The sequence below is a fragment of the Coenobita brevimanus genome, chromosome 1 (assembly GCF_032717465.1).
Source record: "Coenobita brevimanus isolate Jiangsu-jjx chromosome 1, ASM3271746v2, whole genome shotgun sequence".
Lineage (NCBI taxonomy): Eukaryota > Metazoa > Arthropoda > Malacostraca > Decapoda > Coenobitidae > Coenobita > Coenobita brevimanus.
In genome coordinates, this window is record NC_136954.1 from 42,063,251 (window position 1) to 42,080,116 (window position 16,866).

Consider the following 16,866-nt stretch of genomic DNA (forward strand, 5'->3'; position numbering starts at 1 on the left):
GTAGTGGGTGGTATGCGGGATGATGAGATAGTGATTTTGGGAGGGGACTTAAATGGTCATGTAGGTGAAGCAGCACAAGGTTATGAAGGAGTGCATGGGGGATGTGCGTATGGTCTAAGGAATGCAGAAGGGGAAAGGATACTCGAGTTTGGGGAGGCAACGGACATGATTGTGTGCAACACATATTTTAGAAAAAGAGACAGTAGGTTAATTACGTATGAGTCTGGGGGAAGTTGCAGTCAGATAGATTATTTTCTGGTTAGGAAGGCCGATAGGAGGTTAGTGAGGGATGTTAAAGTTATAGGAAGTGAGGAGTGTGTGCAGCAGCACAAACTATTGATTTGTGATATGGTGCTTAAAGAACAAGTGATGAAAAAGAGGACTTATGTACCTAGGAGGAAAATATGGAAGCTGAAAAACCAAGTAGTAAGGGATGCCTTCTATAGCGAGTTGAGGAGAGTGGTGGCTGAACAGGGAGCTGTAGACAGAGGTGTTAATGAAGAGTACAGAGCCCTCAAGAACAATTTCTTGAGAGTTACTGACGTAACATGCGGCTGGACAAGAGGACCACCAAGACATAAAGTAACTTGGTGGTAGGATGAGGGTGTAGAAGCTGCAATTAAGGAGAAAAGAAGGCTTTTCCGGGAATGGAAGAAGGGTGGTAGCAAAGAGGAATATTTGGCTGCCAAGCGTAGGGCTAGAAGAGAAGTATACAGGGCAAAGTCTGAGTCACAGAGACAATTACTTGATAACCTAAATCATGGGGAAAGGAAAAATATAATTAGGGTGGCAGGTCAGGTGAAGAGGGATAATCGGGATATCATAGGTGAGCAGTGTGTGAAGAATGATGAAGGAAGGGTAGTGGTGAACAGCGAGGATATTAAAGATGCATGGAGAGAGCATTATAATCGGTTGTTGAATGAGGAGTTTGACTGGGACAGGGAAGGTTTGGAGCCAGCAGATCCAGTGTCTGGCCCTTGGCCTTTGATTGATACTGCTACTGTGAGTGAGGCAATAGGCAGGATGAGGGTGGGGAAGGCAGCAGGTGTGTCTGGGTTGACTGCCGAAATGTTGAAGGCCTCAGGCGTTATAGGGGTGAGTTTAGTCACTGACCTGATAAACAGGATTATTTATGAGTGTGTTGTCCCAGATGATTGGCTGAAGAGTGTAATTGTAAATGTGTATAAAGGAAAGGGTGATGCCCTGGAAAGAGGAAATTATAGAGGTATAAAGCTCTTAGATCAGATAATGAAGGTAATGGAGAGAGTTTTAGAAGGTATGATTAGAGAAAGAGTGAATATTGATGAGATGCGGTTTGGGTTTATGCCAGGTAGGGGGACCACTGATGCCATATTCATTGTTCGACAGCTTCAGGAAAAATATATTGGTAGGAGAAGGGATCTTTATTTTGTTTTTGTTGATTTGGAAAAGGCCTTTGACAGAGTCCCTAGAGAGGTGGTGAAGTGGGCAATGAGAAAGCTTGGCTTGGAGGAGTGGCTGGTTAGGGTGGTTATGGCCATGTATGTGGGTGCTCACACCCAGGTGAGAGTGAATGGGGATTTGAGTGATGAGTTTTCCGTGAATGTTGGTGTGCATCAGGGGTCAGTCTTGAGTCCCATGTTGTTTATCATGGTACTTGAAGCCCTTTCACGTGACTTAAGAAACGGACTCCCGTGGGAGTTGTTGTATGCTGATGATTTGGTGTTGATTGCAGAGAATGAAAGGGAGGCGGACAAAGGTTTAGGAAGTGGAGAGATGGTATGGGGCAAAAGGGTTTAAGGGTAAATGCAGATAAAACAAAAGTGATGATATCTAGGGTTGGTGGCGGTACTGTCAAAGACGAGGGAGAGTGGCCATGTGCAGTTTGCCACAAGGGCGTGGAAAGTAATTCCATCTTGTGCAGTGTGTGTGATAAATGGGTGCATAAGAGATGTAGTGGTATCAGAGGTAGACTGAGAGATAATGCTGATTTTATGTGTACGGCGTGCCGGGGTGAGCAGGTGGAGATTGTCAGACGTGAAAGGATTGAACTTGCTGGTGAATCTCTTGAGTGTGTGGAAGAGTTTTGTTATTTGGGAGACATGTTGTGTGCTGGAGGTGGGGCTGGAGCTAGCTCTGTGGCTAGGGTGAGAAGTGGTTGGAAGAAGTTCAGGGAGCTCTTGCCTCTCCTGACATTGAGAGGGCTCTCCCTACGTGCTAAGGGATCTTTGTATGCAGCATGTGTTAGGAGTGTAATGCTGTATGGCAGTGAGACCTGGGCAGTGAAGGAGGAAGATATTCGCCGGCTCAGACGTACAGAAACGACAATGATTAGGTGGATGTGCAGTGCGTCCCTGCGTCCAAGGCCTGGAGGGGCTGGGTTTACAATGGAAGAGTTGAGAGGTAGGATGGGACTGGAGTGTATTGGTGCTGTGATGAGGAGAGGTAGATTGAGGAGGTTTGGACATGTGGAGAGGATGGGGGATGATAAAATCAGGCTTTACTGATCTACCAGAAGACCCGCCGACATGTCGTAAAAATACCCCCGCTAATACCAATACACCAGTCCTGTATGAGACAGCCCTAGCATGTATTCAATATGGACGGTGGGTGTTAGCGCCGAAGTGGTGACATGTAGAGGTGTATGGTATGTAGGAGGACTGCTGGGCCTTGATAGCAGGCTGTGAAGCCTATGCCCAGAGTCGGACACATAAAAAAAAAAGAAAAAAAAAAATTGGGTGAAGAAGGTGAGAAGTGTTAATATTGGGGGTGGGGTTATGAGGGGTAGACCGAGAAAGACATGGGACGAGGTCATTAAGTGTGACCTTAGGGTTAAGGGACTGAACAGGGAGGCTGCAATGGATCGTGCAGCGTGGAGAGCCGCCATTAGGTGACCAAGGCCGACACATGCAAGCATGTTGGAGCCTTTAAAAACGAAAACGAAAACGAACCCTAGTTCAACTGTGACAGAAAGGAATTAACAAAACTACAATACACAACACTCGACAGCCTGTTTAGATACACATCACACAGTCGTCGTCGTCGTCGTCGTCGTCGTCCTCCTCCTCCTCCTCCTCCTCCTCCATATTGGCAGTGTCATCATGATCCTCTCTATTCTCCTCCTCCTCTGCATCATCATAATCATCATCACCGTCACCCAGTGCTTCTCTCGCACAGTACATAGGCTACACGTTATAATTGGACGTATCCTAATCAGTATACCTTCTCATTACACCACAAATGAGCATCGTGGCTTCCCGTATCAGTGAAGCAGAAAAAAAGTTGATTGGACATCGTCATTCCGGCGGCGAATCACGGCATCAGTAAAAATCAGTCACAGCAAAGCAAAAACATCAATTATTAACTTTTCCTGTAGTAAAATCTGTCGTATCAAAGGAAGAACATCGTATTAATAACTCTCAGCAGTAAAATCGGTCATATCAAAGCAAACAGTGTCACTAACTCTTTCACACTCAGTGAAGTCTTGTTTCTTTTTCTTTTGTTCTTTTTCTTTTTTCGTGTTATTTTTTGTTATGACCAGTTGGGTTTATTCATCCGAGGAAAAGCCTATCAAGTCTATTATGCTCGGGACAACAATAGTATCTTATTCCCAATGATGTTAGGCAGTTTTATTCGGCTGAGTTATTCATAGATGCCTAGGAATGTTAGGCTTACTTGATGCTAACTATCTAACTCTAATGGCTTGCATGATCCAAGTTACAAAAAAAAAAAAAAATCGTCTGGAGGTGACAAGAATGATATTAAATACACGTCCTTGGATGGGCATTTAAATTTGTAGGGTGATTTCTTGTGTGTTGTGGGGACGGCTCAGTTTTGTCAATGTTGACCATTATTTATTTGTTTCCTGCTCCCATTGCCACACCCAGACCAGTAGACTGAACCTTCCTCGCCACGCAAGATACGGCCATGTGCGCCTAGTGCAGTGCTATTTTCGGACCGCCTTGTATATTGCCATTACACTGCACATGATATCCTGGCTTTCCATGACAATGAAATTCGAGGAGGTTGAGTGTGTGTGGTTATTCCCTCAGCGGGTGACGGTATCAGTATATTCTGTCATCATCATCATCATCATCATCATCATGTGTCCTCCTAATTTGCACCATCATCATCATCATGCGTCCTCGTAATATTCATTATCATCATCATCATCATCATCATGCATCCTTTCAGTATTCATCATCATCGTCATCATCATCATCATCATCATCATCATCATCATGTTTCCTCTTAATATTCATCATTATAATCAGTGGCGTACCGAGGGGGGAGGGCCATGCGGCCATGCCTCCCCCCTTTTACAATATATGTATCTGTCTATCTGTCTATCTATCTTTCTGTCTATCTATCTGTTTATCTATCTAATAAGGTTATTGGAGAGACTGAATCATAACTCAGTGGCACAGAGTACTAAAAAATGACTTTAGAATATGCTGTATTTATGTCGTATACCCATTCTATTTGGCCTCAAAATGATCATAAAATTGGCCAAAATGCAAAATTTTCTCGGAAGGGAGGGGGCTTACAGCGCCCCCCCCCTCCCCCGAACCCAGCAGCTGTACGGCCTCACAGCGCTCGCCGAAGTCATGGGCTGCACAGTTAAAAAGATATAAAAAAAAGTCCCCCCCCCCCTTTTCAACTTTCTGGGTACGCCACTGATTATAATCGTCATCGTTATTGGTATCGTTGTCGTCGTCTTTACGTTTTTACACACACACACACACGCACACACACACACACACACACACACAATATAAAGTGAAGTGGTATTCAGATGCCATCAACATCATCATCATCATACCAATTAACATATTTTCGTCGGCTTAGGAGTCCTACTAATACCTCTTCCTCAGCCAGTAATTTTGCATGGTATCTATCTGTCTATCTATTGTGAGACGCCTTAATCCCGTAAGGGGTGGCCACAAATAAATCTCCCTGTCTCCCTACATTTCACTGCCCTCCCCGCAGCTCACACCCCCTCTCTCATATACCTCTCCACTCCATCCCTTCATCTCATATTTTATTTTATTTTATTTTATATTAATTTCCTCAGCCAACCGTCACTTATAACAAACCCCAAAGCTGCTGGTTATATTATTATTATTAAGTCGGTTTTCTGGTCGCTCTCTCATGGTCCGCAAATCTAGAATTCCTCTTATATGTAACAGAGGAGTATATTTAGTTAAAAGTAAGACAGCAGATTTAGGCCCATATTCTCGTCGGTTAAGAAACCTCCCTAACACTTTTTCCTAAACGATTTGTTTTACTTATTACACGTTACTCTCCTTTTCTATGCTACATAAATCCTTCCAGTATCTCCATACTCTGCATCAGTAACGTACAAAAGGATATTAACCAACCATGTGACAAAAATAAATCGCTAACGAAAAGATGTTAGCGAGCTGCCTTATCGAACGAGAATACTAGTCTATGTGTTAAGCTATACAGGGTTATTTGAACATACAGATAATTTTTACATATATTCTTTACTTCTTTGAGTGATGGAGTAAATATCTGTTATTACTGTTACTAGGTTTATTATTAGTAGTATATATGGTACCAGATTTTTTTATAATTAGTATATATGTTTACTATAATGTGTATTAACGAGATATGTTATAATTAGCATATACTGTATATTAACTGGGCTTACTGATGTTTACTAGATTAATATAATTAGCATATATATATACTGGACTTATTATAATTAGCATATATGTTTACTAGATATATTATAATTCACATATATGTTACTAGACTTAATATTCGCAGATTTTCTAGTTATTATAATTAACACGACATTTATTTACGTATTTATTTATTATTTGCAAGTAAGTCGTGTTCTCGTCCTGCCATACTGCAAGAATTGTAAGTACTGTATGAAGGCGCATTTAATACAACACAAAATAATTTATCTTAACATCTTATACTCTGTTCACTTTACCACGGCCTAAAATTGAAATCCCTCCGTCTTGAATTGCTGAGTTATAGCAATCGATTAATATGGGAATATGATGCAAGTCACGAAGAAGTGCTACAGAAAATATGTAGTCACAGCATTTTCTTTTTTCAGCCACTGAGCTCCGTGAAGTAATCTCCAAAAGGATGAAAATTTGGGCCAAGTTAAAATGTATGAACTATAGAGAGTGGTACAGCCTGCGTCAAAAGTCCTATTGCCCTTTTTTCTTTTCGTTTCATTTTTTTTCTCCCCTCCGGAGTTTGATAATCAGGGTGATGCATTCGTAGCAACCGACACCGATGAATTTATTTGGGCACAGATCAGTATCATCAGGTTCGCTGCTGCGGATTTACCAACACTGATTTTCAAAGTCCATGGAGAGAATAGCAGGGGAGGCGACAGGTGTTTTGACGGCGACTGTACATACAGTATAATGTTAATCGAAGCAAGTACAGTACAGATCGTTTTGCTTACACCCGATGGAACTGGCACATTTTTTCTCAACTTAAAATGTAATAAGACTTGGATACATGGCACTCGATGAGCCGGAGGAGGTATGGATGACTTCTTGGTTACTAGACAAATTATTATTATTATTATTATTATTATTAATATGTGAAGAGAATGGAGAATGAAAAACTGACTAAGAGGGTGTATGTTGGTGAGGTGGAGGGAGGGAGAGGGAGAGGTAGACCGAGGATGAGGTGGAGGGATGGAGTAGAGAGGTATATGAGGGAGGGGGGGGTGAGTTGGGGGGAGGGTAGTCAAATGGTGGGTGACAGACCGACTTGGAGGCGTTTTGTCTGCGGCCACCCTTTGCGGGATTAGGGCGTCGGGCTATAGATAGATAGATAGATTTATTATTATTATTATTATTATTATTATTATTATTACTATTATTATTATTATTATTACTATTATTATTATTATTACTATTATTATTATTATTACTATTATTATTATTATTATTATTATTATTACTACTACTACTACTACTACTATTACAACCATTACTATTACTACTACTGCTGGTAATGCTACTACTACTACTACTCCTAGTACCACCACCACCACCACCACCATCACTACTACTACTACTACTGCTACTACTACTACTACTACAACTTCTGCGGAAAGGGGTTAGGGATCTTTGGCAGGTTAGAAGAAAGGTGGTTTAGGTAGTGAAGTACATATCAGGATAATGAAGTGATACCGATAAGAGATAATAGGTCAAATCTGGAGCTGTCTTTCTCAGTCTGTATTTCCCTCTGCCTATGACCTCCAGTCTTTTAAACGTAATTTGTCCAGGCATCTCGAAATGAACGGGTCGAATTCTCTCTCTCTCTCTCTCTCTCAACTTGGCAGGCTTCTGTCCTCGAGTCCCATCTCTTCTGCAGCAAAGTAAATGAATCGTTAAAGAAGAAATAAATAAAATAAAAACAAATCCATCTTACGAAAGCATTATTTTATGGGTAAGAGTCAATCACAATCACATACAAGCGTGACAGCCAAGAAAAGCGTTCACACCTTCCCCCATACCGCGACACAACCGTCACTTTGTAATACACATCCTTATTTCAGTTTTAAGTGGAAAAAGACTGGGTTAGAGGCAGAAACTGAATAATGTTAGAAATACAATACAACTATTGTTATATATCAAGGCAGGTTCACATCTACTCATTTCACCTTAACTTGGCGTAAAACTCTTTTATCTTGATAGAAGTCTTGTAGCAGAATTTAACTCTAGAATTTGATGCAAGGCACCAAGAAGTGCAGTGGAAACGATTGTCGAGTCGTCTTACTGTTGTCACATTTGGCCATTGAGCTTGAGAACAAAAGATGTATATGACCACACACACACACACACTAAAGAACAGGATTAATATCATTAATAGAATTTAATCTATTAACTGATGTTCTTGTAATACTTTTAATTATTAGTTAAATGTGGCCAGTTATCGAACAATCCGTCTGTCTGACTCTCACTTTTCAACTAGAGACTGTATATATATATATATATATATATATATATATATATATATATATATATATATATATATATATATATATATGGTAAATATAAAATATGAGGGCCTAGAGGCAGGGAAATATCTCTGTTTACTCGTCCAGTGAGGCCAATCGAGTAATTGAAATTTGAATGTTCATATTCACAGAGTTTTGAAAACTTGGTACTGGTTACCCGCTGTACACCAACATAGCCTATACCAGTGACAGCAGAGAGTATTCCTTTACAGTGCTGAAATTATATTTAATTTATCCAAGTCTGTCTATATCTATATATGTCCGTGTAATATCTGTAAATATTTATCGATCTGTATCCGTCTACCTTTTTGGATGTTATCTACTATATGTCTCTCTACATGTCTGTGTATTGTATGTCTATTTGTCTGTCTGCATACCTATCTGTTTCTGTATCATCCATCTGTCTCTACATTTTTATCTATCAGTTTTTCTTTTTAATGCCACATGCCATCATGAGGGGCTGGCCACGAACATATCGCCTCCACATCACCCTGCCCTCGGCCATCACCCTGCCCTCCCTCCATTTCACACCACCCTCTTTCATATACCCCTTCACCACACCACCCTCTTTCCCCTCCACCACACCACCCTGCTACGTATACCCCTCCACCACACCAACCTCATATACCCCTTCACCACACCACCCTGCTTCATACACCCCTCCACCACACTAATACTTGAGCCATCTCCTCAAATATTACAGGAATGGATTTGAGGATATTACTCTCTCTCTCTCTCTCTCTCTCTCTCTCTCTCTCTCTCTCTTGTTACGTACCTAGCCAGCATGGTCGACGAGGAGATAGTTCTAGCCCTCACTCTCCATTACTGGCGGCCACCTCTGAATATTACATCTCAAGGTCTGACGGTATTATACCTCCCTTCGCATATTCGGCCAGCATGGGGAATGGAGTTGGTTTGGGTTAACACACACACACACACACACACACACACACACACACACACACACACACACACACACACACACACACACACACACACACACACACACACACACACGCGGTAACTATTGTATCCTTGTCTTTATCACCGTGAATGTATTGTGTGGTGGTGGTGGTGGTGGTGGCGGTGGCTGCGGTGGTGATGATGGTAAGTTATTATTTGTAGAAATATTCGTAGTAGTAGTAGTAATAATAGAAGCAGCAGCTGTAGTAGTAGTGGTGGTTGTAGTCATAGTAGTAGTAGTAGTAGTAGTAGTAATGGTGGTGGTGGTGGTGGTATTAGTAGTAGTAGTAGTAGTCGTAGTACTGGTGGTGGTAGTAATGTTAGGAAGGAGATGAGGGGGGTAGTGGATGGTAGTCGTGGTTGTAGGAAATTGTGGTAGTGATTATTGGTGCTGGTTGACCGATGATGGTCTGGGTGGTTGCAGTGGTTGGTTGATAGTGGTAGTGATGGTGGTTGGGTTTGTGAATCACAGAAAATTACGTATGGACAGACTACGAGATTCTACTTTTTTTTCCCTTATTTCACACTCACATAATTTGCTCTTATATTTGACTTTCGGTTGCTGTGAACAAGACATATGGTTTTTGTTTACCTTGACTGTGAACAGCTGTGGCAACTGGTCTTTTGATGCTGCAACACTTATGCTTTAATAACACCATTAACTGAAATAAATTGGTGTCAGCTGAAGTGAAATATAGTTTACCTGGTCTTGAGAAAGCTAATGACGACAGTGTTAACAATTAGAAGCTTATGAGCCACTTCAGCTTAATACAATTATGTTGCGAAGAATTGTTCCACGAGAAGGTTAGTGGTGACAGTATCAACACTCCGGCTTCCTTGGCTCACTCTCAGCTTTAAAAAGGAATCATCAGGTGTTAGTTGAAATAGAATGCTAGAGTTGTGACGACCAGTCGATGGTTAATAATGAAACACAAACAGGGATATTGTTCGAAAAGAGGACATGCGATTGGATATTCCACCTTAGCGTGGACATGTAAATCGTAAAAGCCATTCCTAATTTACCGTCTTCCGTAGAGCCTCGAGTTGTACCATAGAGCCTTGAGAGTAGGCTACCGTGGTCGAGTACAGATAAAGACAGAGCATCAGTCTGCGTTCCTTGGTGGCATTACTTGATAAACCTCCAGTCACTTTGTGGGGATCGAACCTGTGCATGGTTGTCACTACGACTCCACCACAAGTAACTTTTTAAATTGCAGATCCTGATTAACATCCCAGCACGTAGTGAAGGAATTAACACCATCACGATGACGTGTCTTGCAATCTATAAAACATTTTACTCAGCTCATCAGAGAGATTTCCGTCTGGCGAGGGTGGTTGTAACGTTCACAGGCCCCGTAAAAAAACAAAGGGATATTTTCACTCCTCCTAATCGTTCGTTGGTAACAGTAATAAACTAACACAGACGTCATCGTAATAATGACGTTAGTGTCCTGCCGTACGAGACTCAGATTACTCTAAGTTGTCCTAAAATTACCATCATTCCATCTTAAGTACTGCGTTGGATCGATAGATTACCACCAGAATAAGGTGCCAGTCACAGAAAAGTTCCGTGAAAAGGATGCAGAGCCACAGTAGTGTCTGTTCCTGCCTTGGAGCTACATGAAATAAGCAGCGAAAGGATGAAAATCTGGGCTAGGGCAGAATAAAAACAGTATAGTTTCGTAAGTTGAGTAAAATGGTCCGTTGGTAGCAAGAGGAGGGTACAGCAGGCATCTTGGTAGAATAAGCATAGCGTCTTGGATTCCTCCCTGAATATTTACTAAGCTAAATGAAAATCGTCTGTCGGTAGCAAGAATAAAATAAAACTTCTCAAGTAATTTCCCTACAACCGTCCACAAATAAAACAGGTACCATGGAAGTAAAGACGCAGTGTCCTGCATCTTCCCATCAACATTCATAAGCCTAATAAAATCGTCTTTCGGTGGCAAGTATGGAATATAACACGTCATGGCTGTAAAGGCAGAGTTTCCTGCATCCCCCCTTTCAACTTTCCTTGCAACGAATTGACGCTGCCAAGTTGGGTCCCGGAATGGCCGTCCACCAGTAGGCAATTTCGGCAGCTTCAACTGCTCTGCCTCCGCCTCTGTTGTGCTGTTTGATGTGAGTGCTGAGGGGCGCTGTGTGTGGACTACGGTGCTGGCTTAGAACCCTTTGTCTCCGTGCTGGGTAGTCCTATTGTGTGGATGGCTATGCTCTGTTCGCACTTCTGCATCATTTCGCGTAGTTCAGTGGCACTAGAAGAGCCTGTTGCTGCTCTACATCTTTCCGTAGCATTTCTTCGTGACCAGCATTATATTCTAATATTATTATATTGTTACTTCTGAGCATTCATGATGAAGAAGTGGCAGTTTTAGGTTACACTAAAGTGAAAGAGTACCGGTAGGTAAGGCATGTGGTTAGGTTCTGCAGACTGCCCTTGAATAGATTAGGTTACTGTAGGTTAGGTTGTGTTGACTGAATTATGTTACGTTTGGTTAGGTTAGACTGAGTTAGGTTAGGTTGGTCTGGGTTAGGTAGGGTTCGGTTTAGATTAGATTATGTTTAGTAGGTTGTCATGTATGATGGGAGAGATGAGGGGCTGTGTATTTTGTCGAGTTGTGATGACGGTATGGTACGTAGGTAAGTTGCAATGTCAGTTTATTAGTTAGGGCTGTGGATATTTTGTTTTATCAACCAGTGGAGAGAGACCATGTGTTGAACCCATGGGTAGGCTCTTATGGCAGTACATGGGAAGGTTCTGTTGTTGTGTTTTCCCTGTAGTTTGTCGGTTTAGTTAGGTTTTGTCACTTAAGTTAGATTAGGTTGTGTTGAGTAAGGTTAGGTTGTAATGGGTTTGGTTAAGGTTGGTCAGGTTGCGTTGGGTTGGATCAGCTTGTTGAGTTAGGCTAGGTTGTGCCGAGTTTGGTTAGACTATGTTGTGTTCAGTTGGGATGGTTAAACTGTGTTGTGTTGAATTAGATTAGATTGTGTTGAGCTAGCCTGTGCTATGTTAAGTTGTTTGATGTGGGTGGTGAGAGGGTCGCTTAGGCTCCTTTGTCACTGTGTAAGGGGCGTGTGTGTGGTACGTGGATAGATTCTGTTGTTTTTTTTACCCAGTACATTTGAAGATTGTAAAGTCTGTGCACGGGTGAACTTACAGTATTTATTTATATGAGGGGAAACATAACACGAGGGTATGACACTAATTGGCGAGTCTGACGTATTGGTTTGTGTACTGAGACGTCTAGACAATTTGCGTGTGTGACTGGGCCCGAGACTTTGGAAGGGATCGAACAGGAATTTGCAGTGTATGCATAGGAGATGAACGATCGGACGACCACAACTGAGAGATATTATTAACAACAGTTAATATTAACAACAGTGCTCCTGTGCTCCGGGGTTCGGAGCACAGGAGCACAAGCCAGCAGGGCCTTCAAACCCTCAAATGCCCGCTGACATTCATTTGTCCAATGGAACGTCTTCTTGGAGCTAAGTTGATCCATAAGATGAGCAGCGACCAGGGCAAAGTTCCTGCAGAAACGACGATAGTAACCCACCATCCCAAGGAACCTCATGGTAGACTTTAGGTCAGCTGGTGGTGGGTATTGTAAAATGGCATCCACCTTTGCATCAACAGGGGCTAGCTGGCCCTGCCCGACCACATGCCCCAAGAACACGACGTGGGCTTGCCCAAACTCACTCTTGGCGAGGTTCACGGTGAGATTGGCCTCCTCCAGGACATCAAAGAGCTTTCACAGCCTCTCAAGGTGTTCCTCCCAATTGTCACTCCAGACAACTAAGTCATCTAGGTACACACGGACGCCAGGCAACTCTGCAATCAAATTGTTCATTTGTCTTTGGAATGTGGCCGGGGCATTCCGCATGCCAAAGGGAAGAACTAGAAATTCCCAAAGGCCGCTTGGCGTGACAAAGGCAGAGATTGACTTGGCTTGTTCTGTCAAGGGCACTTGGTAATACCCTTGGAGGAGATCAAGCTTAGTGACGTAGCGGGCTGCTCCTAGGTCATCAATAATGTCATCCATTCTGGGTAGTGGAAAGGAGTTAGGCAGGGTAACAGCATTGACCTTCCTATAATCTACACAAAGGCGGTAACTTACTCCAGCCTTGGGGACTAATACTACAGGTGAGGCCCAGGGACTCATACTTGGACGGATCAAACCTCACTCTTTTAGCCTCTGCACCTCGGACTGCAGGAATTCCCTCTTCTCGGCACTGAGACAGTATGGAGCTTGTCGGTTCGGAGGGGCTCCTTGAACATCCACATCATGGGGCAGCAGGGTACAGAGCCGAGGGGTGTCACCAAAGAGGTCTGGATGCTCCTGTAGAAGACAGTCAGTATCGCCTGCCTGGGTGGGGGGCAGATTCTCTAATTTACTCATAAGATTTGTTAGACAGGCTGTGGCACAAAAGAAGAAAGCATACAATGAATGGATGAGAAACAGGGGCGTGGAAGAAGTTGAGAGGCGGAAGAGAGAGTTATATGTAGAAAAAAAGAGAGAGGTGAAAAGATTAGTAAGAGAGAGTAAGAAGAGAGTGGATGAGGAATTTGGAAGGAATTTGAGTGTAAACTGGAGGGACTAAGAAAATGTTCTGGAAAGAGGTGAAGAGAGTAAAGCAGGGTGGAAGTGAAGTTAGCAGGGGAGTGAAAGATAAAAATGGTAGATTACTAGTGGAGAAGGGAGAAAAAGTGAGCAGATGGAGAGAACAGTTTAAGGAATTGTTGAACATAGAGGATGGAAGTAATGCGAGTATAAGTGGCTGGGGAATGGCTGGGAGAAGGAGGGAGGTGAGAAGACAGGAAGAAATCAGTAGGATAGAAGTTGTGGAAACAATGAAGAAAGTTAAATCGGCGAAAGCCCCAGGAATTGATGGAGTGTGTGGTGAAATGCTGAAGCACGAGGGAGAGAGAGTAGTAGAATGGATGTGGAAGATGTGCAGATTGGCTTGGGAGGAAGGTAGATTCCCAGAGGATTGGAAGTCAGGTATAATTATTCCCTTGTACAAAGGAGAAGGGGAAAAAGAAGTGTGTGGTAATCATAGGGGCATTTGTCTTCTTAGTATAATAGGAAAAGTGTATGGTAGGATACTTATTGACAGAGTTAGAGAAAGAACAGAGAAATTAGTTGGAGAAGAACAGGGAGGCTTTAGGAAGGGAAGAGGTTGTGTAGGTCAGATATTCATTCTTAGATCTTTAGTGGAAAAGTTTCTAGAGAAGGGAAAGAAGTTGTATGCAGCTTTCATGGATTTGGAGAAAGCATATGACAGGGTGGATAGACAAGGACTGTGGATGTATTAAGAATATATGGAGCAGATGGGAAGTTGTTGAATGCTGTGAAGAGTATGTATGATGGTGCGAAGGCTGCAGTGCGTGTGGATGGTGAACTAAGTGACTTTTTCTCTTTGGAGGTTGGGTTGAAACAGGGATGTGTCATGTCTCCATGGTTGTTCAATCTGTACATGGATGGGATAATAAAAGAGGTACAAGGTAGGGTAGTGGATGTTGGAGTGGCCCTGGTGAGAGAGGATAGTGTTTGGAAACTCCCTGTACTGTTGTTTGCAGATGATATGATGTTGTTGAGTGAAGACGAAGGGGAGCTGCAAGGTTTGGTGGATGAGTTTGGGAGAGTGTGTAAGAAACGGAATCTAAAGGTGAATGTAGGGAAGAGTAAAGTGATGGTCTTTGAGAGAGGTTAAGTCAGTGAATGTACAGCGAGGTTGGATGGTGAGGAATTGGAAAATGTGAGTACGTTTAAGTACCTGGGTAGTGTGATGAATAAGGATGGAGGTTTGGAGGGTGAAGTGCTTGAAAGGGTACAGCAGGGAAGAAAGGTTGCTGGTTCTTTGAAAGCAGTGATAAGAAACAGGGAAGTAAGCATGCAAGTGAAAAAGTTACTACATGACAGTATTGTGATACCAACTCTAACGTATGGAAGTGAAGCTTGGACGTTGTTGGAAGTACACAAGTCAAGAGTGAGAGCAGTGGAAATGAGTCATTTAAGAGGAGCCTGTGGAGTCACATGGAGAGACAGGCTGACGAATGAAGATATAAAGGAGCGTTGTGGTGTGGATGTGGATGTGATAGGAAGCGTTATGAGGAACACACTGAGGTGGTTTGGCCATGTGGAGAGGATGGAGGGTGAAAGACTGACGAAGAGAGTGTATGTGAGTGAGGTGGAGGGGGGAAGAGGGAGGGGGAGGCCGAGGATGAGATGGAGGGATGGGGTGAAGTATATGAGAGAGGGGGGTGTGAGTTGGGAGCAGGGCAGTGAAATGGCGGGGGACAGGGCTACTTGGACGCGATTTATTTGTGGCCACCCCAAATGGGATTGAGGCGTCTGGCAATAGATAGATAGTAATCTATGCCAGTGTGCATTTTTAGACGGTGCGAGAAAGATATAAATAGCATACCCATTCAGTACGATAAGGTCTTTTTCATTATATTCTGGTCGCATCAGCAATTTTTTTCCTTCAGCTCATAAAGGACTAACCAGATATCGAGGATTAAAACATACCCAGTTTTTATCTCTTCACCTCGTCCTCGCTCTCCCTATCCTTCTCTCCTAGTCAGTCTGGTACGCTTTCCAAGTGAGTCTCTCACGACGACCACCACCAGCATCTCTTTCATCATCCTCTTACGTTTTGAGTGCTGTGCCAACTTTGAATTTTCCCGTCGGTACCTTCACACTTTTTTGTTCAGTACAGCGTAGATTGATCCGTAGTATTTTTCTTTTTGCTTTTTCTACATCACTTAATTCTCTTTTTCGAATTGTAAGAGTTAGTTATAAATTCATTGGCTTCCTAACTATTCGGGGGGGGGGGGGAGGCGACTCCTAATCTGCATTAATTTATAGCAGAAAGGGTAGAACTGAAACCACGCCACCGAGCTGAAGGGGTTAAATGTACAGTATTCTAGTCTACGGTGGATCTGGCCTGTCTTTTTGTTGGGTAAGGAAGCTCCCTAACACCTCTTCCTTACCGATTTATTTTTGGATAGGGCTGTTTAATATTGTTTTGTACATAATTTATGCAGAGTATGGTGATATTAGAACGATTTAAGTAGCACAAAAGAGGTCGGCAAGGTGTAATAAGCAAAATAAATCGCTTAGAAAGAGATGTTAGGGAGCTTCCGTAACTGACGAGAGTACGGGCCTATATCACCCTCTCTTTATCAGTTTATCTTTCCATATTGCACTTATGTGTTCGCCTGTCTGATGTTCTTGCAGTTTGTTTCAGTATATCTTTGTTATTGTTCCTAGCGCCTGTTTCATAACGAACTATTTTGCGTATTACACTTTCACCTTCGCTTGCATGTTAATGATGTTTTACTACTAAAATCCCTTCCTCCAGTAACCCATAAAAAGATGTTAAGGATTAATATACAGAATAAATCGCTAAAAAAGATAAAATACGAAATCTACAACGTCACCTAGGCCCGTATTCTCGTCGGTAAAGGGACTCCAAAACCTCTTTTCCTAAGCGATTTATTTTGGTTATTACTCCTTATTAACCTCTCCTGTGTCATTTAATTCATTCAAATATAATCATACTCAGCATAAATAAAATACGAACTGATATTAACCAATCGTGTCCAAAAATGAATCGCTAAGGAACAGGTGCTAGGGAACCTCCTTAACCAACAGAGAATATCAAGGCGTAATACGCAGAACAGAATATGAAGGCGTAATATGCAGAACAGAATATCAAGGCGTAATATGCAGAACAGAATATCGAGGTGTAATATGCAGAACAGAATATCGAGGTGTAATATGCAGAACAGAATATCAAGGCGTAATATGCAGAACAGAATATCGAGGCGTAATATGCAGAACAGAATATCAAGGCGTAATATGCAGAACAGAATATCACTACGCTGACGGGAA